This window comes from Schistocerca serialis, chromosome 9, assembly GCF_023864345.2.
Source record: "Schistocerca serialis cubense isolate TAMUIC-IGC-003099 chromosome 9, iqSchSeri2.2, whole genome shotgun sequence".
NCBI lineage: Eukaryota > Metazoa > Arthropoda > Insecta > Orthoptera > Acrididae > Schistocerca > Schistocerca serialis.
This window is the reverse complement of record NC_064646.1, coordinates 176802766-176829686: the sequence shown is the minus strand read 5'-3', so window position 1 is coordinate 176829686 and position 26921 is coordinate 176802766. Positions and strand designations below refer to the sequence as shown.

The following is a 26921-nucleotide window of genomic DNA, read 5'->3' as shown; positions in this document are numbered from 1 at the left end:
ACCTGTTCCGTACTGCACGGGACATCCCGCATTTGAGGTGAAAATTTTGCGTCCCATTTTATGAAATGCCCTCCCGTAAAAACTAGCGTTTGTCAATTTTGTCTCCAAATAATTTAAAATCTATATTTGATTTGAACGCCGTTGAAGTTCAAAGTAGCTCCAGTACTTTTTTTTTATATTTGGGGCCTCAGAAGAAGGAAATCTCGTGATGTCTCGCCATTCTTTGGTAAAGCTGAGTATGCTGGGTTATATATCTCGTCTTCTGTGGCGCACTTCCGTTGTCTTCCCTTCCAGTTTCCCACGTAATTTTTCACGCTGTTTGAGACATTCTACGCAAATTGTGAAGCTATCAAAGCTTATCGAAGACATCCGTGTTAAGATGTCAGCTTCTGATGAAAATTCAATCAATACAGCTCGTACGAAGAAACTTAAACGAATAACGTCCTATCAAAATAGTTGGGAATCGTCATCACACGTGAGTGAAACAATGCTGTAAAGTCCGATGTTCCATCTGTGCGCGCGAATTCTCTGCATCTCATCTTAGGCGAAATGCTAGAACTGAAACCCATATAGGAAGTATAACATCACAAAATAAAACGAAAAATCTGGATTCGTATTTTTCTAATCAAGTGTCCTCGAACACAGCAAGATGAAGTGACTGCATCAGAACTAACTACCGTGTTTCACACTGTAAAACATAACCACAGTTACGCCAGCATGAATTGCTCTAATAAACTGTTGCCTCATTTTTTGGGATTCCAATTTTGCTAACATAGTTTCGTATGGGATTACGAAGAGAGAAAGTTTGGTGCATGATATATTGGCTCCAAAGTCTCTAAACGGTGTTGTGATCGAACTTGTTTCTAAAAACTGTTTCTTTTCAATTGCAATAGATACCAGCAATAAAAGTAATCGCAAAATGTCTCTCTCTGTGTGAGGTACTGTACAAAAGAAGTTGCTGCACTTTTATGAACGTGCCAACGAAACCTCAAGTTCAATTCATGAGTGCGTCATTAAGGCAGTTAGTGAAAGTAGCCTCCCTTTAGACAAGGTTACTGCTTGAACTGCAGACAACAGTGACATCAATTACGGTAGGCACAATTCTGTTTCTAAGCCGCTTCATGATGAACATAGCAGAATTCTGAAATGAAATTGCTCAGCTTATGTTGTCCATAATACAATAATGCATGCAACTGATTGCCTTGACAGACATAGAAAACGTTATTCTGAAAATACAGTGTCATTTTTCCACGCCTGCGAAGCGCCACGAAGATGCGAAGAAGTTTTGTAGATGCTGATTAGGTAAAGACTGAGACACGTTATAACTCGCTGGGTTTCTCTATATCGTGATGTGGAAAGATTAATCCACAACTGGCTTGCCATCACATGCTAGTTCAGATCACGGGTAGAGGACTATTCCAAATATCTGAAGAAGTACTTTGATACAGAAGAGAAGCTTAAGGATCTATTTCTAGACATCCATTTACTATTCTTCAGCAATATAGCTAAGATTTTTGTTCAGTGCCTTAAGATCTTAGGAAGAGACACTATTTCTATGACTGAATCTTATGACGAAATGTACTTACCAAAGAGAAAACTGGAACAAAGGAAAAAAGCCTAGGTAAGAAAGCCATGGAAGCTCTTCCCCCTTCAGAAAGAACCAAGCTGGAGGGAAGTTTTAAGCAGTTCTATCAAGGAGCCTTAAACTACGTTCAAAAATCGTAGGATGTTGCAGCGAAGCTACAATTTTCTGCTTTAAACAGAAGCATAGATTCTTCCCTGGAAGCTGGTGTGAAATCCCTCCAATTAACTGAAATAATTGATATGAAGAGTTTCGTCTCGGGAACAACAGAAGATGTCTCAAACAAGCCGTTGTCAGTGATTACAAGACATGACGGACAACACAACAGAAGATGTCTCAAACAAGCCGTTGTCAGTGATTACAAGACATGACGGACAACAGAAATTAACAAAATTAGAAAAAACTTGTTTTTTCCATGAGCGTTCCTGGGTCAAATGCATTTGTTGAACTCATTGCCGCGCGGGGTAGCCGCGCGGTCTGACCATGGTTCGTGTGGCTTCCACGTCGGAGGTTAGAGTCCTCCCTCGGGCATGGGTGTGTGTCTTGTCCTTAGCGTAAATTAGTTTAAGTTAGATTAAGTAGTGTGTAAGCCTATGGACCGATGACCTCAGCAATTTGGTCCCATAGGAACTTACTACCGCCACTTGAGCGCATTTTCTCCTGAATGCCTAACAAATAGTCAGACAGCGGAAAGAGGTTCAGTAGATACTACTAATTACTATAAACATGACCGTGTTTTGTAGGGAGTTCTGTCGAATGATACAGTTAGAGAATGCAATTTTGAAGTCAGCTAGATGGAGTATTATCTGCATGTTGTGTCGTACCTGATGCACTGTACTGTGTGTCCTGTTAAAAGGGTGTAAGTTTCTTTTGCGTATTTCAGTAATTATCTCATTCTGTTAATGAAACCAATCATAATGTAACTGAATTCCGAGATTTTATGAACTGTCCCTTATTTTTGTGAAAAATCCCATATTTTTAGACTAATGTCCCTTTTTTCTTATTAAAAAAAGTGGCAATTCTAGCTTCGATATACGAGAGCTTTCAAATGTACCCACAAATAAAAGTCCAGTGGGTTTAGGTCCGGAGAGCGTGGAGGCCAGACAGTTGGTCCATCTCTACCTATGCACATGTCACCGAATCTGTTATTTAGAAGCCGATGGACATTAATTTCCATCGTGCATGAAATATATGTTTTGTCACACGGATAACGGCATCTCCGCTAACAGATCAGTTACAACATTCTCTATGAAATTATGATAACTTTGCCCGTTGAGCCTGGGTGGAAGAAACTGAGGCCCTACCAAACAAGTCAGCAACAACGCCGGCCCAAACACTGACAGAAAATCTTTGTTGATGACTTGCTTCCAACAGTTGCGTGAGGATTGACGTCTGCCCGTACATGTCGATTGTGAAAATTCACAATCTGATATCGTCGAAACGACGCCTATCTGTGAACAGCACCGTCGCACTAAAATTAGGGTTGACACTTTGTTGAATAATTCATTCGCAGAAGAGTACCCATGCAGGGAAATCAGCTGCTAATAGTGCCTGAAAACGCTGTAGATGGTATGGATACAGTTTGTCCTCATAACACTCGCCATAAAGTCTTGTCGTCAATATTCAATGTTGCATCTACATGTCTCGTACGGACATAAGCATCGTCGTCAACTTCATGAAGAATTGCCGCCTCTCGTGGCTGTGTCACCGGCCTTCTAAACTTCCGCCGGTCGCAAGTATCAGGCTTAAATACCCCATGTTCCCTAATTCGACGATCAATGGCTTTAAACGTTTTCCTATCGGGGAACCTTCGTCCTGGAACTCCCTCCCGATACAAAAGTTGAACGCGAGCGCCATTGCCGTCAGATAATCCATACATCAAATGCGAATCTTTCATCTCAGCATTTGCGTACAGTGCAACTGCATGAGCCAAGTCAGCGATTAATCCACGTAGTAACAAGTGTGCTTGCAACACCGTGTTGATCACTGGGAACTCTTGATGTTACCTGTAACCGAGCAATGACATACGTCTGAGGGGCCAGCACATCATTGGAACTCTACACTGTGTTCCTCGAACCATTCCAACACATTCGTGGCCTTGTGACATGGCGCAGTATATTGTTAAAAAATGCCACAGCCGTCGGGAAACATGATCGTCACGTGGTCTGCAACCAGCGTACGATACTCTTTGGCCGTCATGGTGCCTTGGACGAGCTCCAATGGACCCATGGATGCCCATGTGAATGTTCCCCAGAACGTAATGCATCCACCGCCACCTCGTCTCCGCCCCGCAGTACAAGTGCAAGGAGTTATTTCCCTGGAAGACGACGGATTCGCGCTCTCTCATCGGCATGATGAAGAAGGCATCGCGAGTCATCAGACCATGCAACGCTCTGCCACTGCGCCAACGTCCAGTGTTGATGGTCACGTTCCCATTTCGGTCATAGTTGCCGGTGTCGTGGTGTTGACATTGGCACATGCATGGTTCGTTGGCTGCGGAGGCCCATCGTTAGGAGTGTTCGGTACCCTGTATGTTCAGACACACATTCACTCTGTCCAGCATTCCAGTCTGATGTCAATACCGCCATAATTCGCCGACTGTACTGTTTTGCTAGTCGGCCCAGCCTACGACGTCCGACATCTGTCATGAGGGGGTGGCCGACCAACACCAGTACGTCAGGAGGTGGTTTCACCATGGTTTGCGGTCTGTAGAGTAGTGTATCTTCACAACTAGTTTCGCCTACTATACGATCCCGTGGCGAAAGGCGCCCTCTTTGTTGGAACTTCTCTACCTTGAAACTGATGTGGTAAGGGTCTCATTACAACAAGCAACATTCAAGATTCGGTCAAAGATGTAATCTGTTAGTTACTTTTTTTGTGGACAAATAATTTCTCAAGACACTCCCCGTAAATCTCAGCCAGGTATCTGCTTTTACTATAACTACGTTTCACTTAGATCGTTTGGAATGGTCTGTTTTACGTTTCTATGACTGTTACTATTTCCAGCGATTTTCCTTCACTACCGTAACCGAACAGAAGTTCTTGTTTTCGCCTAATCATGATACGTTAACATTTATTTCTTTTCAACACAAACTGCCAATCCCTGCATCGCTTCTCCGCTGGCCTTCCTGAGAGCGAGCGATAGACGTTGGAAGGGCTGGATTCAAATTCATGATTGCTTTGTTAAGATGGCGCTGGAGCGTGACGAGAATGCTCACTATCCCCGGTAAGAAACTAGGGGAAAGGACGCTGATCACTTCGAAATATCGGCTTAAAATTCCTTGCTGTATCAATTGAGCAAGATACTACTCCCTCACCCACACATTTCTCGTAATAATGCTGACCGTAAACTTATTCCAATTTTAAACTACGTTCGGATGTAACTACTGGTAGGACTACTACTCACGCACCACAAGCAAACTGAATAGGAAGAAGGAAAAATAATGCGTTTGTATAATGACATGCTAGTAAATATCAGGACGTCAACAGCAAAATTTCGTGATTCAGTCATACACCAAACTTTTTAAAATGCCAGACCAGCGGAAAAGTAACAAGCAACTGCCTTCTGAAAACCCTTACTGCGTTATAAGAAGATATACTGATTTCATGCAGCAATTCCAATTTCCGTCATTAGACACATTACTTCATTTTTATTAGCGAAGCGACTATAACCACCACGTCTTTAAACATGAGATGTGAGTTACAACTGCAAACCATCCTTTCATAACGAATGCCCCAGACCGGATACACTATGAATTGAAGGTTGCAGCAGAAACATGAGTATCTGTAACACTAGGGACCGGAAATCTAACAAACTGCATACCTTTAAAATAATAATAATAACAATAATACTAATAATATACAGGTAACAATGACAAACCGCGAGGAACAGTATTTTGGTATCGTATACGTGACAAAAGCTGCGAAACTTCTCTCCCTATTTAACATATGCCTAACGTACTGTATTGTATTTTAACCGGGGGCCTAGAAACGACGGAGAGGCTCCGCCCCCACCACAGCCGCAGTGGTCCACTTCACCCCTCCGCCGCCCCACACCGAACCACTCTTTCAGGGTTATTGTGCGGTTCAGCCCCCAGTGGACTTCCCCCCCCCCCCTCCCCCCCCTCTCCGGGAACATCTCACACCAGACGAGTGTAACCCCTTACGTTTGCGTGGTAGAGTAATGGTGGTGTACGCGTACGTGGAGAACTTGTTTGCGCAGCAATCGCCGACATAGTGTAGCTGAGGCGGAATACAGGGAAGCAGCCCGCATTCGCCGAGGCAGATGGAAAATCACCTAAAAACTATCCACAGACTGGCCACCTCACCGGACCTCGACAAGTTCGCCAGGCGGATTCGTCTCGGAGACCAGGCGCTCCTTCCCAATCCGGAAAGCCGTGCGTTAGTTCGCACGGCTAACAAGGCGGGCTGTCTAACTATTAATAAACATTTGAATTCTTTATTATGCGCTATATTTTGACCGTCTAACTGAGGGAGTAACCGAAAAGTGAACGAAGTAACTAAGTTTTGGCTTCCGGCTAGGTGAGCATAAAATCGCATAAACACCCCAAGAATACCGAACTATTTTGAGGCTCTGTTATCTCTATTCTTCAGCACGTATTCTTCGCCCTTTCCCACCCCCTTCGCCTTTTAGACACGAAGGCACGAGTGATACTGCGCTAACGGTTCTCTTTGCTCAAGCAATTTTTCTGTGAACACCAATGTCAGCCCGTCTCTAAAAACCCGCCGTCGACGGGACGTAGACCCCAAATCTTCCTTCCATTCTCAATGTCAGACGTGAGTTACAAGGCATTACTTGAGAGATTAAACCTCCCGCCGGAGGTTCGAGTCCTCCCTAGGGCATGAGTCTGTGTGTTGTTCGTAGTATAAGTTAGTTTAAGTAGTGTCTTAGACTAGGGACCGATGACCTCAGCAGTTTGGTTCCTTAGAAATTCACACACACACATGAACCTTTTTGACAGATTAAAATCTAGTCCATCTAAAATGTAAACACAGTTATCGTGGAGGAAAAGCTCAGGGACGTTAATGCAGGCTTTGGATGACGCTGGAGTTGTCGACCTATGATGTTCCACAAGTGCTCGATTGGAGACAGATCTGATGACCGTACACGCCGAGACAACATGTCGACAATCTGAAGAGATCTGTAGAGCATGTTGGGTTACAATGGTGGTATTTGGTTGAGTGTAATCCTGTTGGAAAACACCACCTGGAATGCTGTTCACAAATGGCCTCAACAGATCGTATCATCACACTGATGACAAATTTACGGTTTACAGTCGGGCTGCGCAGAATAATCACGAGATTGCTCCTCCTGTCACACGAAACCGCACCGCAGACCGTAATTGCAACAGGAGATCCATTGTATCTAGGCTGCAGACAGGTTGGTTACAGGCGCTCGCCTGGCCGCCTCCTAACCAACACATGGCCATCACTGGCACCGAGGCAGAACCAGCTTTCATCAGAAAACAAAACAGACGTCCCACTCCGCCCTCCAGTGAGGTCTTACCTGACACCTCCGAAGTAACAAACGGCGGTGGTTTGGGGTCAGTGGAAATGCATGCTACAGGGCATCTGATTCAGAGGTGTCCTTGAAGTAACCGATTTGTAACAGTTCGTCATGTCATCGTGGTGCGAACTGCTGATCTAATTTCTGTTGCAGGCGCAGTACGATGCGCCACAGCCAAACACCAAACACGATCCTATCGGTAGCGTCACGTAGCCGTCCAGGGTCCGTCTTTTGCGACCGTAGCTACATTCTCGTGACAACCGCTGCCAGCAACTATGTACAGTGGCTACATTCTTTCTACACTACTGGCCATTAAAATTGCTACACCACGAAGATGACGTGCTACAGACGCCAAATTAACCGACAGGAAGAAGATGCTGTGATATGCAAATGATTAGCTTTTCAGAGCATTCACACAAGGTTGGCGCCGGTGGCGACACCTACAACGTACTGACATGAGGAAAGTTTCCAACCGATTTCTCATACGCAAACAGCAGTTGATCGGCGTTGCCTGGTGAAACGTTGTTGTGATGCCTCGTGTAAGGAGGAGGAAAGCGTACCATCACGTTTCTGACTTTGATAAAGGTCGGATTGTAGCCTATCGCGATTGAGGTTTAACGTATCGCGACATTATTGCTCGCGTTCATCGAGATCCAATGACTGTTAGCAGAATATGGAATCGGTGGGTTCAGGAGGGTAATATGGAACGCTGGCCGCGATCCCAACGGCCTCGTATCACTAGCAGTCGAGATGACGCTGCATCACAGACAGGAGCGCCTGCGATGGTGTACTCAACGACGAACCTGGGTGCACGAATGGCAAAACTTCATTTTTTCGGATGAATCCAGGTTCTGTTTACAGCATCATGATGGTCGCATCCATGTTTGGCGACATCGCGGTGAAGGCACATTGGAAGCGTGTATTCGTCATCGCCATACTGGCGTATCACCCATTGTGATGGTATGGGGTGCCATTGGTTACACGTCTCGGTCACCACTTGTTCGCATTGACGGCACTTTGAACAGTGGACGTTATATTTACCCGTGGCTCTACCCTTCATTCGATCCCTGCGAAACCCTACACTTCAGCAGGATAATGCACGACCGCATGTTGCAGGTCCTATACGGGCCTTTCTAAATACACAAAATGGTCGACTGCTGCCCTGTTCAACACATTCTCCAGATCTCTCACCAACTGAAAATGTCTAGTCAGTGGTGGCCGAGCAACTGGCTCGTCACAATACGCCAGTCACTACTCTAGATGAACTGTGGTATCGTATTGAAGCTACATGGGCAGCTGTACCTGTACAAGCCATCCAAGCTCTATTTGACTCAATGCCCAGGCATATCAAGGCCGTTATTACGGCCAGAGGTGGTTGTTCTGGGTACTGATTTCTCAGGATCTATGCACCCAAATTGCGTGAAAATGTAATCACATGCCAGTTCTAGTATAATATATTTGTCCAATGAATACCCGTTTATCATCTGCATTTCTTCTTGGTGTAGCAATTTTAATGGTCAGTGGTGTAAGTGTTTCTTCACTATCGCGGAAGGTTCATCCAGCATCAGGTATCACTATTGCCCGATCTCCTTCAAACTTGGTGAGCTGTTGATAATGGTGTCTTCGTCGTCTTAAAGGCATTCTCGACAAACATCAACTCATTATGTTCAATCTCAACGATAACTTACGCTCCATATCGTTGTAACGAGTATTTAAAAAAGCAAACCTGATTTGTGTAATATCTTCATTATACACTAAAGAGCCAAAGAAACCCGTACACCTGCCTAATATCGTGTAGGTCCCCATGAGCACGCAGATGTGCCGCAACACGACGTGGCATGGACTTGACTAATGTCTGAAGTAGTGCTGGAGGGAACTGACACCATGAATCCTGCAGGGCTGTCCATAAATCCGTAAGATTACGTGGGGGGTGGAGTTCCCTTCTGAACAGCACGTTGCAAGGCATTCCCATTAATGTTCATGTCTGGGGAGTTCGGTGGTCAGCGGAAGTGTTTAAAGTGTTTAAACTCAGAATGTTCCTGGAGCCACTTTGTAGCAATTCTAGACACGTGGGGTGTCGCATTGCCCTGCTGGAATTGCCCATATCCGTTGGAATCCACAATGGACATTAATGGATGCAAGTGATCAGACAGGACGCTTACATACGTGTCACCTATCAGAGTCGTGTCTAGGCTTAGTTGAGGTCCCATATCACTACAACTGCACACACCCCACACCATTACAGAGCCTCCACCAGCTTGAACAGTCCCCTGCTGACATGCAGGGTCCATGGATTCATGGTGTATGCAGGGTCCATGGATTCATGGTGTCTCCATACCCGTACACGTCAATCTGCTCGATACAATTTTAAACGAGGTTCGTCCGACCAGGCAACATGTTTCCAGACATCAACAGTCCAATGTCGGTGTTGACGGCCCCAGGCGTGGTGTACAGCTATGTGTCGTGCAGCCATCAAGAGTACACGAGTGGACCTTCGGCTCCGACAGCCCATGTCGATGTTTCGTTGAATGGTTCGCAACGCTGACACTCGATGGCCCAGCACTGAAACCTGCAGCAATTTGAGGAAGGGCAGAAGGGTTGCACTTCTGTCAGTTTGAACGATTCTCCTCAATCGTCGTCGGTCCAGTTCTTGCAGGATCTTTTTCGACCGCAGCGATGTCGGATGTTTGATGTTTTACCGGATTCCTGATATTCACGGTGGACTCGTAAAATGGTCGTACGGGAAATTCCCCCACTTCATCGCTTCCTCGAAAATACTGTGTCCCGTCGCTCGTGCGCCGACTATAACACCACGTTCAGACTATCTCACATCTTGATAACTGCCATTGTAATAGCTATAACCGATCAACAACTGCGCAGTCACTTGTTGTCTTATACAGCCGTTGCCGATCGCAGTGTTTTATTCTGCCTGTATACATATATCTGTATTTAAATGCGCATGCCTACACCAGTTTCTTCGGCGCTTCAGTGTATAAAGCGTTGTGGTGCCAATCACCCGTCCTCACCAACTAGCCCTTCTGATGACTGATTTCCATTTCACTTCAGTCCGTGTCAGAAGGTGGTAGGATTCGCAATACGTACGGGCGTTCCAGAGATCTTGGAGCTCTTCAACTGGTACGTGGAACGTCTGTGCATTATCGGAACATCTGGGTTTAATTTACCTATTTTGCCAGATAATCGTTTCAGAGCAGCTGAAAAGCTTTCAACGGACGTGGATCTCGTCACACCTAGATGCACAGAGTCGAGGCCCAAGTGAAAAATCATATAGTTTTTGACACAGAGAGAGAGAGAGAGAGAGAGAGAGAGAGAGAGAGAGAGAGAGAAGTTTTTCCCAGGGCTCGGTAACTCAGATTACGAACTGAGTGGTCTTGGATTCGAAACCAACTCAGTTTAGGAGTTTCAGATGTCACGTATCACTTCTTTCGCATCTGACAACGTTTGTTCATGTGGAAAAATACCGAGCAGCGCCATGGTTCAGAGCCCACGTTGCTACAGGTCCCCCTTTGACTAGCTGGGTGAGTCATTTCAGAAGTCACGGGAAGCCGAAGACATACCACCTCGAATAGGACCATGCCTAGTAAACCAAATGTGTTCAAACCTACCTTCGGGTTTATGTAATATTTACTGTGTTTATTACTTGTAGCAAAACGTAGGTTAGGAACTCTAGTGTCTCTAACAGGAGTATGCGTAATGTCTGCTTTGCGACAGTTGCGATATGGGAACGTGCGTTATCATGAAGCACGTTACGTGGTTACAATAGACTCCGTATGGCCGTCCAGATTTAGATTTTCCGTAGTCTTCCAAAACAACTTCATGAGACTGACAAGATGGTTACGCTTGATAAGGCAACGAAAAATTCTCTCTCACAAGTCTGTGTCTTCTTTCTCTAATGACCATGCCGTTCTGAGGAGGTTTAAGCTTTAAACTCTTCTGAGCCAACACATGGGGAATGTGTGTATGACAGCAACTTCAAAAATCCAAGAACAGAGGCAATGTTCTGAGTGACGTACATCGTGTATCGAAGTGCATACGTGGGAAAGTCACTGAGCAGATATTGTTATTGCAGAGGAGACAAATTGTATATGATGACTAGGCATAACAGTATGTTACTGAAGAAATCAGAAATCACGGATGCAAAGACTAGTCAGAGCATCGAGTAACTTCGCTACGAGAATAGCAACTGACAGTTCTAAACTCCTTTCACCGTCCTTCCGAAAATGCCGTGTATCAAAATACACTAACAATGATCTACACTCCTGGAAATTGAAATAAGAACACCGTGAATTCATTGTCCCAGGAAGGGGAAACTTTATTGACACATTCCTGGGGTCAGATACATCACATGATCACACTGACAGAACCACAGGCACATAGACACAGGCAACAGAGCATGCACAATGTCGGCACTAGTACAGTGTATATCCACCTTTCGCAGCAATGCAGGCTGCTATTCTCCCATGGAGACGATCGTAGAGATGCTGGATGTAGTCCTGTGGAACGGCTTGCCATGCCATTTCCACCTGGCGCCTCAGTTGGACCAGCGTTCGTGCTGGACGTGCAGACCGCGTGAGACGACGCTTCATCCAGTCCCAAACATGCTCAATGGGGGACAGATCCGGAGATCTTGCTGGCCAGGGTAGTTGACTTACACCTTCCAGAGCACGTTGGGTGGCACGGGATACATGCGGACGTGCATTGTCCTGTTGGAACAGCAAGTTCCCTTGCCGGTCTAGGAATGGTAGAACGATGGGTTCGATGACGGTTTGGATGTACCGTGCACTATTCAGTGTCCCCTCGACGATCACCAGTGGTGTACGGCCAGTGTAGGAGATCGCTCCCCACACCATGATGCCGGGTGTTGGCCCTGTGTGCCTCGGTCGTATGGAGTCCTGATTGTGGCGCTCACCTGCACGGCGCCAAACACGCATACGACCATCATTGGCACCAAGGCAGAAGCGACTCTCATCGCTGAAGACGACACGTATCCATTCGTCCCTCCATTCACGCCTGTCGCGACACCACTGGAGGCGGGCTGCACGATGTTGGGGCGTGAGTGGAAGACGGCCTAACGGTGTGCGGGACCGTAGCCCAGCTTCATGGAGACGGTTCCGAATGGTCCTCGCCGATACCCCAGGAGCAACAGTGTCCCTAATTTGCTGGGAAGTGGCGGTGCGGTCCCCTGCGGCACTGCGTAGGACCTACGGTCTTGGCGTGCATCCGTGCGTCGCTGCGGTCCGGTCCCAGGTCGACGGGCACGTGCACCTTCCGCCGACCACTGGCGACAACATCGATGTACTGTGGAGACCTCACGCCCCACGTGTTGAGCAATTCGGCGGTACGTCCACCCGGCCTCCCGCATGCCCACTATACGCCCTCGCTCAAAGTCCGTCAACTGCACATACGGTTCACGTCCACGCTGTCGCGGCATGCTACCAGTGTTAAAGACTGCGATGGAGCTCCGTATGCCACGGCAAACTGGCTGACACTGACGGCGGCGGTGCACAAATGCTGCGCAGCTAGCGCCATTCGACGGCCAACACCGCGGTTCCTGGTGTGTCCGCTGTGCCGTGCGTGTGATCATTGCTTGTACAGCCCTCTCGCAGTGTCCGGAGCAAGTATGGTGGGTCTGACACACCGGTGTCAATGTGTTCTTTTTTCCATTTCCAGGAGTGTATAATACGTGTCTTGTACGAGTATTTCCTTACAGATCTACATTTTGGTAATTTCCTGTAATATCGTACTAGATCACAGACACTGTCCCTACTGTGGAGCAAGTTAAAATTAATATATTAAGGAACGACCGAAAAGTTCCTTTCAAAGACCGTACAGTCCAGAATCGGCACGCCAATCAGGCATATTCGTCGTGAGCATTAAGGCAATCATCTGCACATGTTTGAAGATACCCATTTGGTAGAACACCGTGTCCTTTTCGTCCGACAGGAATCTTCGACCCTTCTAGGCCTTTTTTTTTTTCCTTCAGGGAAGGAAGGCATGATAATGCATGGGGAGATATCAGGACTGTCTCCGCAGTGGTTAGCATACTGTACGCTCATTCTGGAGGACGACGGTACAAACCAGCATCCAGCCATTCAGATTTAGGTTCTCCGTGATTTCACTAAATCGCTCCAGGCAAATGCAGGGATGGTTCCATTCAAAGGGCACAATCGATTTCCTTCCCAATAGTTGACACAATACAATGGTTCAAATGGCTCTGAGCACTATGGGACTTAACATCTATGGTCATCAGTCCCCTAGAACTTAGAACTACTTAAACCTAACTAACCTAAGGACAGCAAACAACACCCAGTCATCACGAGGCAGAGAAAATCCCTGACCCCGCCGGGAATCGAACCCGGGAACCCGGGTGTGGGAAACGAGAACGCTACCGCACGACCACGAGCTGCGGACTGACACAATACAAGCCTGTGCTCCGTCTCTGATGACCTCAACGTCGGCGGGGCGTTAAACCCAGTCTTCCTAACTTCCTTTTTTAGAGTGTATCCCGCTTGAGATCGCTTAACTTCTGATTTACGAAATTCGCGATATGAAAGCGTCTTGTGTCGAATCGCGACCAACACGGAACTTGGCACAACATTCCACAACGGTGGTTTTGGGCAGCCAGGCTGCCCCATGTACATGCTTCATTACCCGATGAATGTCTATCGGTGTTTGTTTTTCGCCAGCCAAGAAAACAACAACAGAATGTTGGTCCTGTTTGGACGCATTTGGTAATGACGTCGCCATAGTTCACGTTTCTGCATTTCCCCCACGCACTTCGGAAAGACCCGGCTGGCACACTAATCGCTTACCTACATGTCAGTGCTTACAAAGCCGCATCCGAGCCGCGCTACGTTGCGCTGCAGCAACGTCCTCAACTGGAAACTTTTTGTCATCTCTAATGAATATATCACCAGTGATTTGTGATGCATAGTACGCTCCGCTATAGACTAGTAGGTCAACTACACTGGTGTGCGAAACTCATGGATGAAAGTAACTTTCGCATGATGTGTCAGTGCTGAATAACATAGCTCGATGAAACTTGGGCCATACATAGAACTGCTACAGCATAGTACAGAAGGTAACATAAAAATAAGCAACTAGACGAACAGAAATGACACTTTTATTCAAAGACAATAATTACATTGAAGTCACAAACATTCGTTATAGTCCCCTGGACATTACCAACAGTGGGACATGATTCTGAATTGCGTGCGTGATCACCACGGCTGGCCACAAGATTGGTAAGGAGTTCTTGCGCTAGGGCATTCCACTCCTCCAACACGCGCGGTTGACAACCGCTGGATGTGTGATGATGCATGTGGACGTGCAGCAGGACACCTGCCGAACACATCCCACACGTGGTTGATGGGATTTAAGTCGGAGGAACGGGCAGGCCATCCCACTCCCCATACATCCTTTCACTGCAAGAACTATTCCACTTGCGCAATTCGATCCGGACGCGCATTTGTCATCTATAAAAATGAAAGAGCCCAATGCACCTCTGAAAAGAGGCACGTGGGGAACGAGTACAGTGTCACAATAACATTGTCCGCCGAGTGTACCTCGTTCAAAGATTTGGAGGTCAGTACCCCCATGTAACATTATGTCTCCCGACACCGTAACAAATGGACCAACAAAACGATCATGTTAGACAATGGTACTGATTGCATTACGCATTCTCACCTCTCGCCATACATGGTGGAAAGTATTTAAACCGACAAACTCTGGGAGGTTGTAGGGGACAAAAAACAAATATTTCCCCTAATGTCATTATTTCCTATGAGGATTATTTAAACCGCTGGAGGCCGTATTACGCTCTTCAGTTGTTAGAGGTCGTATTACGATCTTCGGTTGTGGTCAACTGCTATCCACCAGTGTAGTAGTGCATTGTCTCTGTTTACTAGTGGAGCGATACACCTGGAGTGAGTACACTGATATGGTTGGTGCGTACTACGTATCGCACCACAACGGACGAGCGGCACAGCGGGTTTATCAACAATATCCTATTCGCAGTATCCCGCATCATACGATCCTTGCTGCTGTGTACCAACGTCTGCGTGAGACTGCGTCATCTAGCAGATTACCTGGACAGAGACGCCGTCGCACGGTAAGAACGCTGCAATTTGAGGAAGCTGCCTTGCAACATGTGGAGCGGGAGCCTTCAATCAGCATTCGTAAAATTGCACGAAACATGGGGGCGAATCAGACGAACGTAATAACAGTCCTTGGAGAGCAATTGTTACGTCCACTTCACTTACAGCGTGCCCACAACCTGGAACCAGTTGATTATCCACCCAGAGCACAGTTTTCGCAGTGGTACCTGGAACAGTGTGAAATGCATTCTACATTTCCATTCTCTGTGTTGTTTACCGATGAAGCAACGTTCGGGCGTGATGGAGTCTTCAACATCCACAATTCACATGTTTGGAGTGGGGATAACCCACATGCCACAGTTATCAGCGCTCATCAAGTGCGGTTCTTCGTTAATATGTGGGTCGGTGTTACTGGGGACTGTTTAATTGGGCCGTATCTGCTACCTAGGCCATTAAATGACAGGCACTATTACAATTTCCTCGCCAGAGCATTGCCAGAATTTCTGGAAGATGTTCCGCTCCCTACAAGAAACGCATGTGGTTCCAACATGACGGGGCGCCGGCACATTTCAGCCGTCGTGTGCGTCGATTCCTGGACCGACGGTTCCCAGAAACGTGGATTGGCAGAGGTAGTCCTGTACCATGGCCTGCACGATCCCCAGATATGTCCCCTCTGAACTTTTTGTGTGGGGAGAGATGCGCAACCTTGTTTCTGCAACTCCTGTTGCATCAGAAGAGGATCTGGTTGCCCGGATAGTAGCAGCAGCAGGAACAATTCACGATACTCCTGGGGCTTTAGCCCGTGTCAGACAGAACATGATCGGACGGTGTAACCTTTGTTTACGTGCCAAAGGAGGCATTTTAGAAAATCTACTGTAATTGAAACTGGGTTGTGTTAATCTGTTGTTTCTTGGTCATAAAAAAATGGAAAAGTGTTTGTTGGTTTAATTGATTTGCCGCCAGAAAAATCTACCTGTACTGGTTTAAATACTCCTCATAGGAAAAAATGACATTAGGGAAAAATATTTGTTTTGATGTCCCCTACAACCTCCCAGAGTTTGTCGGTTTAAATACTTTTCACACTGTATAAGGGTACGTCTAGCATTGTCGAATATGATTGTTCGGCGAATGGAGTGGCCCGGGACCCCATGATCCAGGGGCAGCAACGCTAGCCACTAGACCACGAGTTGGTACGGTGCCAGTGATGGCCATGTGTTGGTTTGGAGGAGGCCAGTTGAGGGCCTCCAACCAATCTGTTTATGTGGTAAACATTCTGCACCTAGATCTGGGGTGCGATTTCGTATGGCAGCTGGACGATTCTCCTGGTAATCCCATGCATCCTGATTGTCGATGTGTATATCAATCTGTTGATTCTATCTGTTGTGCTGCCATTCATTCATGAGCAGCATTCCTGGGGGTGTTTTCCAAAAGTATAACGCTCGCTCACATAACGCTGTTGTAACTTACCACGCTCTATAGATGGCCGATATGTTGCCTTGGCCTGGTCGATCACCAGATCTGTCTTCAATCGAGCACGTAAGGAACCTTATCGAACGACAACTTTAGCGGCATCCACAATCAGCATTAACCGCCCCTGTACTGACCAAGTGCGACAGACATGGAAAACCCACCAAGTGACATCTGGCATCTGTAAATCATAATGCATGTACGTTTGTATGCTTCCATTCAGCATTCTGACGGTTACAACGGTTATTAATGTACCAGCGTTTCACATTTGCGTTAGCTAGTTTATCTAGCGCTCAGATTAACCTGTGAACTTGCAACGTCTATCACTTCAATATATTACCCAGACAAACGTATTCCTGAAGTTATATTACTCTACATGAACTATTTTTTGAAGTTGCGATTTTTTTCCTTCAGTGTACTTTCCTGTAGTGGTCGTTACGCGACACGTATGTGGGAGGAAGTAGCATGTGGCTCAACTTCTCGGAACATAAACTTTCAGGATTGTAATAGCAATCATCCCTGTGATAGGTTTATTTAAACCTGATGACCTAATGTGCGTGGTGGGGGTTGAGGATGGAAGTTTTAGATGGACCGGCGGCCTTTGTTGTGTGCACATTTGGTTTGCATGAGGCATCTGGGACATCACACAACGCGTAAGCCAGTTTTCTAGCGATTATCGTCGCTAACTATTGACGCAGTGGTTCAAATATAGTTTCCCCAGTGACCATCTCTGATATTTTTCAGTACCACGATGGTTTGTCATTAGTTATACTACGTCTCGCGATGCGAAAAATTAATGCGACTACACGAAAAAACCTTAGCGCCGTAAAGTAGAGAGGGCGGTAATTCTCGACCTTTGGCAATGATTCTTCCATTCTGCAGTGGATGATGCGCGGTAATAAAGCCTACTGCCAGTCCCAACATTTAACTGGGCCGTGAAGTGCGATGGGACGGCTCATGTAACATTGTTACCCACGCTTTTAGTGTGCAAGAAAATTCCTTAAAGTGTACATTTAACGGCTAAGAGAAAGTTTTATACAGGAAACTAGTTCAGCAAGGTCTACAGAGGAGCTTCTGTTGAATTTCATTGCCAAAAGTTTTGAGCCGACACACGCGTAACTCAGTTGTTTTAATCTGCAGTGTAAGTTTTAGCGTCTGGTATCAGCGAAATATTACATAATCTTCATTAAGCGAAGGGTTTAAAAACTGGTGAAGCGTCCTATGGTTAGCACAACAAGTAAAGTAACAGCTTTCACGTACAATGATGCCATTCAGTCTAAGATCGCCGTCTGTGGAGCAGATGTCATCTCCAACAGCTTAAGATGGCAAAGATATAAGATTAATAACCTTCCCAAAGGTATATTATACGAATCACAAAACTCTAAAATGGAAAGCAGCGAAAGAGAACCAGATGAATTTATATGTGGTAACAAGGAAAAATGATGAAGCTTACGCAAAACTCTAAGATGCTTGTCTAATGAGTAAAAGATTGAAATATATTAGACATGGTTGTACAAGGAAAGATGTTCTAGCAGTAACGATAGTTAAAATTTCATAGAATCACACTATGTGGAAGAACATGTCATGCATACGCCGGAACAAGCTGGTGAAACTGGATGGAGCTGTTTCGGATTTTAATACTAAAGAAGGCAGAGGACGAGGAGTAGGAGGAGGAGGATAAGAAGAAGAAGAGTGTTCAAATCTGAGAGGATCAAATAGCCTTTTCTACAAACTCGAGTTACGCCATCTGTCAAGCAACACGAAGTCTTTCATTGCACTGCAGATATATCAAATGAACAATGTTCTATGTTTGGGCCTCGAACTAACTAAAAACGTCTGCATTCCCTACAAATTAGAACATTTTAGAGGGCCACGAAGCGACCTAAACAACTATCCCTGTTAGAAAATAAGCACATTTTGAACTGAAGCGTTTCGATTATCGAAGTATTCACACCCCAAGTGATAAAGGCTGCATGGCTAAATTCGTCCAGGATGAGAAAACTCGACAAGGCTTCCGAGACTAAGCAGAGACTTATTAATGAATCCACTCGTCTTGGCACGGCTCGCTGGCTTTCCAAAGTGGGAGTCTGGATCAAGAGTTTGTTCATCGCAGGAAAGATGAAAGCTCCAAAAATAACACGTGCGCTCTTTTCGAGAACAAGCAGTTCAAGTGAAGCTACTCTTTTGACTTCATTCTCATCTGCTAATTGAGTTTCAGTGTTGACATTTCTTGCTAGGTTCGATAGCTTAAGAATAAATGCTCACGACAACTTATTTCCTCGGAGAGGTTAAGCAGTATTCAAATCTACAACTGACATCAGCTGGTTTACTTATCACAATTCGGGCAGATTCAGACTGACTACCGAAATAAGACTAACGTGGACACCAGCGTGCCGCGGGCAGTACTTGTTGAGTAGAACAACCGAGCACGACCTAACGCAAACTTACTGCTGACATGGAATGCATCTACCCAACAGGTCCCAATTTTTCTCATTTTCCGCAAGATTTCAATACGAATTTAGATGTAACAAATGCTTCTCTTGCACAGTGCGCTTCTCCAGCGTTTACGAGAAATCGAGTTTTAAAATTTTACGAACCTTTATACACTGCTGGCCATTAAAATTGCTACACCACGAAGATGACGTGCTACAGAAGCGAAATCAAACCGACAGGAAGACGATGCTGTGATATGCAAATGATTAGCTATTCAGAGCATTCTCACAAGGTTGGCGCCGGTGACGACCCCTACAACGTGCTGACACGAGGAAAGTTTCCAACCGATTTCTCATACACAAACAGCAGTTGACCGTCGTTGCCTGGTGAAACGTTGTTGTGATGCCTCGTGTAAGGAGGAGAAATGCGTACCATCACGTTTCCGACTTTGATAAAGGTCAGATTGTAGCCTATCGCGATTGCGGTTTATCGTATCGCGACATTGCTGCTCGCGTTGGTCGAGATCCAATGACTGTTAGCAGAATATGGAATCGGTGGGTTCATGAGGGTAATAAGGAACGCCGTGCTGGATCCCAACGGCCTTGTATCACCAGCAGTCGAGATGACAGGCATCTTATCCGCATGGCTGTAACGGATCGTGCAGCCACGTCTCGATCCCTGAGTCAACAGATGGGGACGTTTGCAAGACAACAACCATCTGCACGAACAGTTCGACGACGTTTGCAGCAGCATGGACACAGACAGAAGCGCCTGCGATGGTGTACTCAACAACGAACCTGGGTGCACGAAAGGCAAAACGTCATTTTTTTCGGATGAATCCAGGTTCTGTTTACAGCATCATGATGGTCGCATCCGTGTTTGGCGACATCGCGGTGAACGCACATTGGAAGCGTGTATTCGTCATCGCCATACAGGCGTATGACCCGGCGTGATGGTATGGGGTGCCACTGGTTACACGTCTCGGTCACCTCTTGTTCGCATTGACGGCACTTTGAACAGTGGACGTCACATTTCAGATGAGTTACGATCCGTGGCTCTGCCCTTCATTAGATCCCTGCGAAACCTTACATTTCAGCATGATAATGCAGGACCGCATGTTGCAGGTCCTGTAGGGGCCTTTCTGGATACAGAAAATGTTCGACTGCTGCCCTGGTCAGCACATTCTCCAGATCTCTCACCAATTGAAAACGTCTGGTTAATGGTGGCCGAGCAACTGGCTCGTCGCAATACGCCAGTCACTATCCTTGATGAACTGTGGTATCGTGTTGAAGCTGCATGGACAGCTGTACCTGTACACGCCATCCAAGCTCTGTTTGACCCAATGCCCAGGCGTATCAAGGCCTATAATTACGGTCAGAGGTGGTTATTCTGGGTACTGATTTCTCAGGATCTATGCACCCAAATTGCGTGAAAATGTAATCACATGTCAGTTCTAGTATAATATATTTGTCCAATGAATACCCTTTTATCATCTGCATTTCTTCTTGGTGTAGCAATTTTAATGGCCAGTAGTCTAATATCGCAGCGCCCTTATTGCAACCAGCCTAAGGCGTTTTCAACTCTCGTGTGCTAAAATTAGACAGAATTAACAATTATTTGCGAAAACGTCTGGATCTACATATAAAAAAAGAAAACGTTCGAATGTCGAATGGAGTAAAGTCTGTTAATCAACCTGTCCCCGTAATTCCCTTGACTTTGCACGATTGGAGAAAAATAGTTGTTTTATTGGTATCCCTGCCTGAAGCTGACGAAAAGCACTGCTGTCGGTACTGCACCGTATTGTTTAACTTGTGAATCCATGACTAATGTGAGCGGCGTTCAGGGCTACGCTGCTGAGAACCTGAATTCCGTCCACCGACAGGGCAAACAATGACAAAGATAATGAGTTCTTTTATTAGTCGCTTTATGGAGGCCTCGCCTTGGAAAGCAACCCAACCTGATTAGGAGAAATGTGCTTTCGTTATGGCAGTGCCAAAGACATGCCGCGTAGTAGACGTAACAAAATTACGGAACCACGAGAGGACACGCGTCCTCTAAGGAAAAGCAGGATTTCTCGGTGAATTTCACTGATGAAAGCACCTCTAATTATCAGCTAGATTATGACGTATTGTCGGAACGTTTCACGAGTTTCCTACTCAGTATCTCAAGCCGAAGTCACGTGAGCTACAGTCGCTCAATCAGTTTAGCAGTCTCCAAAGAAATCCATTCATAAAAGAGCAGCTGAAATTCAAGTACCGCGGTTAACAATATATGTGCAGATTAAAAATTGTTTTTAAAATGAAAGGATTTAGACTGATGTTCCAGAACGCATTACCAGACGACATGGAGCCGTGAATTGCAATATGCTTTGCTTTGTTGGCTGCAGTTCCACATGCCTCCTCGCGGAAGCGGTATTTTCCGAAGAATGTCTCATCGCAGTTCGGACGGGAAGAATGTTTGCTGATCAAACTAAAACCACAATTACATGCAAGAGCTGGAGAAGTGCCCTTCTCACGATATGACCTGGACTCTTTTTTTATACAGGATACGTGAACAGAAATTCTTATTTGGACATGTTGCAAACGTTAGTATCTCAGCTAGAAGGCTAGGGAATCATGTATCATGCGTGGATAGATACGTCGATAGAAATTCTTGTTTGTACATGTTGCAAACATGGTTAACACGTCAGCTAGAAGGATAGTAATCGTGTACCACGTGTGGATACAGGAGATAAAGCACGTTTTGCGATTCAGGTGTGTGGGTTACTTGATGAATAATTACGAAGCTGCTAGATTAAACTGGTTTAGCAACGTCTCCAGTCTTACTCAAAAGACCCAAACGATTCCCGGACCTTACTACTCCATACAAAATATTATTGGGAATAATGAAGTCCCACGCGGCTCAACGTCGGTACAACAGTAACGAAGAAGCCTTTCTAAATAACTCTTGAGATGCTCTGCAAGATTCAAAGGCTGACATGAAGCGACATAAATCTCTTATGAAACACACGATGGTGCACATACAGATACGCTGGACACATAAGGTATTTTATATTATGTAAGTACCGGTACTCTGATATATAATACACTGCTTCGACTGAAAGGGTAAGAGCGGTTCTCTAACGTATACCGAAGTGTCAAAAGTCGTGGGATACCTCAAGGAGTGTTCGCCCACCTTTCCCCCGGCGTAGTGCAGCAACTCTACGTGATATGGACTCAACAAATCGTTGGAAGCCCTCTGCAGAAACATTGAGCCTTCTTGTCTCTACAGCCGTCCAAACTTACGGAAGTGTTACCGGTTTACGAACTGACCCCTCGATTATGCCCCGTAAACGTTCGATGGGATTCGTGTAGGCGATCTGGGTGGGCAAACTATTCGCTATTATGGCGCATTGTCATCCATAAAAATTCCATGGCAAGTGGTCTCCTAGTAGACGAGCATAGCCATTTCCAGTCAAAGATCGGTCCAGTTCGACTAGAGGACAAAGTCCATTACATGTAAACACAGCCTACACCATTATGGAGACACCACCAGTTTGCACAGTGCTTTGTAGACAACCTGCGTCCATGATGTCATGGGATCTGCGCCGCACTAACCCTACCACCAGCTTTTTCCAACTGAATTTGGGACTCATCTGACCGGGCCACGGTTTACCGGTCGTTTAGGGTCCAACCGATCTGGTCACGAGACCAGTAGAGGCGCTGCAAGCGACGTCGTGCAGACAGCAAAATCACTCGCGTCGCTCGTCTGCTGCCATAGCCATTTCATTTCAAATTTCGCCGCACTGTCCTAAGAGACACGTTCGTCGTACGTTCCACATTGATTTCTGTGGTTATTTCAGGAAGTGTTGCTTGTCTTTTAGCACTAACAACTCTCGGCACACGCTTGACACTGGATCTCTGAGTACTGAATTCGCCAACGATCTCCGAAAAAGAATTTCTCATGCGTCTATCTCTAACTACCATTGCGTGTTCAAAGTTTTAATTCCTGTCGTGCGGCCATAACCACGTCAGGGCACTTTTCACATAAATCACCCCAGTACAAATTACAGCTCTGCCAATGCACTGCCCTTTCATAGCTTGTGTACGCGATTCTGTAGCCATCTGTATATGTGCATATCGTTATCCCATAACTTTATTTACCTCAGTGTAAATACGCTATATCAACGTTCACATCCATTACACCAGTACATCGATAAATTTTGCCAACATTCAGCGAACAAAGTTAATTTATTTGGTTGCAATCATTACAATAACCAAATCTTAAGGCAATTCTACGCCTCAGTTTAAACAGATATTCACATCGCCTCTAGATTTCCAACCCAATAGTGAGTTGATTAGTCACACTGATTATCAATGTGATTTCCCACTGCACGTGAACTGACATTGAGACTGCACAAAACATGAAGCAGAAAATTTCATTCACTTACTGCTTAAATGCGGAAAGCTCAGGAGGGGACATGATTAAAATTAAATCAAGTTCAGTTTTTTCGGTAATTTAGGTTTCATATTTTTATATTCTTTTAGTATCCTTGACTTAAAAAAAATAACTGTAAGCTAACGGCTTTACATATACTGTAAATAGAATAATTCATTATAAAATACGAAAATATCATTATGACTATGTTGCGATTGCGTATTTCAATTCATTTTTGCGGAGTATTCAACTTCACGGGACGTGCTATGGTGATCACTTCCAAATGACTCATTGTACAACAATATGGCAGTATCGTGCAGCAGCCCCATAGAGATCTCCCGCATAATACGAGGCAGTGTGTTTTGAGAATTCAGTATATCTAAAGAAATTATAGTGCCGCCATTGTTACTCTTTAAAAAAAATAGCTTTGCGTCCTTAGATTTACAATAATTATCTGCACGATATGGGGATTGGGGATAGCGATACCGAAGGCTGGGGTTTTTGCCTACAATAATTCTCAACGGAAACGTCCCATTTTTCAATGAAGACGCAGCAAGACCATTTCAAGTCCCTTCAAAATCGAAATGAAAAACCCGTTGCTAGTATACACAGTCTCTGTAAACTAAGCATTTCGTATCTCTTTCATTCATTTGACCATTTTCAAACAAGCATTATTAAGACCACCTCCGAGACCACTTGCAGAATTAATCGGTGACGCTTAACATATTTCGCTTGAAATGCCTTGTTGGGTATCAATCTCGTAACCGTACCGTATTATTGGCAGAGCCAAGAATTTTCGTATGTTCATTGCCAACAAATCGGTCAATCGAGTCAAAGGACACACAAAACTGAATACTGATTAGAAACCTGCATGCTTTTAAAGGTTAGGTCCTGGGTCCGTTCGGCTTTCCGGCGTGCTGTTATGTACGTTTTATTTTACTAGAAAGAGATGGGACGGTAGCAGGGCGACGGCGGTGGTGGGAAAAGAGGGTAGGTAGGCTATAGTTAAACTACATCTCTCGGAGCACACAGTCGATGAAACAATCTTCAAGGGACAGACGACACAGTTCCCCATGTTGGTCGATAACCGAACACCGCCGATGGGTCGCCACGCTGCAGACAGCGGATTGTACTCGTAAAACCAAATGAAAAAGAACAAAAAATCTGTTCAGCAATTCTACTACTGAGCTGCAAACATTTCCGAAACAGTGAGAAAGAAGGCTGTTCCTCGCAGCGCGGCTAAATTTAGTTCGTTGCCCGATTTGGCTGGCGGTATACATTAATGCATAGACAGTTTATAATGCTACCTTTCTGTCCTGGCTATAATGCGTATCCTCTAACCAGTAACGTGCCTGATTATAAGGCACGATTTTAGAACATGAATATTTCTCGACTTTTACTCTACAAGTGTTACAACGCCAGTTACAAGACAGCCGATAGGTTCTGCTTTAGATATGACCTGTCATTGTATATACCATATTATTCGCCATTCCATAACGGAGAAATTCTGATCTGCTGATTTGAGTAATGAGGTGCCTCAGTGAAAGTGCGTTTTTCTTTGCTACAACACACTCAAGTAGTCTTAACTGATATTCATTGCAGAAGAGATGAGTAAGATGTAAGAGAGGGCCTGAAGGCCCTAATCTTGCCAGGTAAAATAAATGCATAAATAAATAAATAAAACCTATGCGTATTATGATTAGCCTGTATTCCCTAGACAATTTAATCTCGAGACTGGTTACAAGGTTACATTTATCCGGAACCTCTCTTTCATCATTAAAACTTGAACAACGGTTGACGGAAAAACTAACGTGTTCTTACTTTCGACAACTACCGTGCCAGTCAAGCATTTGAGTGTTCGTTATTAATTGGACATACGCCGCATGCACAGATCGCAGAAAAATAACACCTACTTGTGTTCGTTCCCAATGTTATTTTGCGTACTGCATTACGGCACGAATCCACAAGTTTACTTTAAGGAGAGCGGAACACGCAGTAAAAACAAAAGCTAAACCTAATATTGGGCAAAGTTATCACTTTGCCACATGTCAAAATGAATAATTAAAGTAAAATAGTAAGTCACATTTACTGCAAAAAACTTAAAAAATCGCATCGACAGTCAATTTTTCAGCATAATGTAGTGAACTCCAATTGAAGCTTGAGGCTTCTGTAACAATGTCGTAGCCAGAGAGACACGATGAATATTCTACTTCATTATCTTTATCTCTGGTCTTGAGTACCGCGTAGCTACAATGCAACTGTCAGAATAAGCGAAACAAAATGAGTTTTATAAAAACTATTCTATCTAATTCGATAGAGCTACTGTTCCCGTTTCAAAATTTGCCAAGCAGGTTTAAAAGTAACTGTCAACAGAAAGAAACAGCTATTCAATTAGCTGACGGAAAACAAGTTTAAATCTTGCTATGGAGTTCAGGTTTCCTTATTTCGCCTTGTTCAATCACGTACACTGTATTTACTTCCAAGAATGAAACTGTTCCTACTCCTTTCATTAATAAAAATAGGTACCAGTACGATCAATGTAGTTAAAATTTGTATGTCGTAACAGTGCATTTTGTAAATGACATTTCCTGATAGAAAGGCTACCAAAAATGGGCGTGCCTTTGCCGCAAATATGCAGAGCTGTGGTACCGGTACCTACAAACAAAATACAAGCAAAACCCTAGCATATGACGAAAGTTGGTGCAGTGGTTAGGTTTTTCCCAACGTAGATTTTTTGTTACACATTTTAACATAGAGAGATCTGATGAACTACCGCAGAGAATTTTGAAAAGCCGGATGCACAGCCGCAAGATACTCAAAATTAATGTCAAGTAGAGACTTACGATTTGCGGTTCCGTCTTATTATGCATACAAAACTCCTTAAGTCTGCAGTCTAATTAACACTGGTATCACAGAAGCGCTATAACACACAACAAATCAATGAGAAGTCCCTAAATCCAAACTGCACCAAACCACTGTCAGCCATGTTTCGCACTCTCTGAGACAACCACACATCGCGCTGCGTTGGGATCAATTTTCCCGGAACATCCAAAGAAAGTAATGCTTACAGCTCTCCAAGGATATCCGAGCACCAGTCAATGTTTTGCTACACCCTCGAATTATTTTTCACCGCTATATTTGAATATATAGAATTACAGTGCATTGGAAGCTTTATATAAAAACTGAAATAGTGATATAAAAAGCTTTTGAGTCGGCGTGGTCTAAATAAAGCACATCTGTACACCCTTGTCACCTATCTTAACGGACGCAAATGCTTCAAACTTTGACCGCTAGATGTCACAACCAATCTGCGGGCGCCAACGACACTGCCGCGTTCTGGTCGGCCTCTCGTGGCAGGTCCTTGAACTACCATGCGTTGAAA

General features: G+C 45.0%; 1 protein-coding gene across 1 annotated transcript in view; it reads right to left on the bottom strand.

Moving 5' to 3' along the window:
- The window catches only part of LOC126418705 (putative fatty acyl-CoA reductase CG5065), a 487119-nt gene extending 460567 nt beyond the window's left edge, over positions 1-26552 (bottom strand). The window contains exon 1 of the mRNA XM_050085603.1: positions 26383-26552. The gene's annotated coding sequence lies outside the window, so the exon portion shown is untranslated. The remainder of the gene's footprint in view (positions 1-26382) is intronic.
- Between the last annotated feature and the right edge of the window lie 369 nt (positions 26553-26921).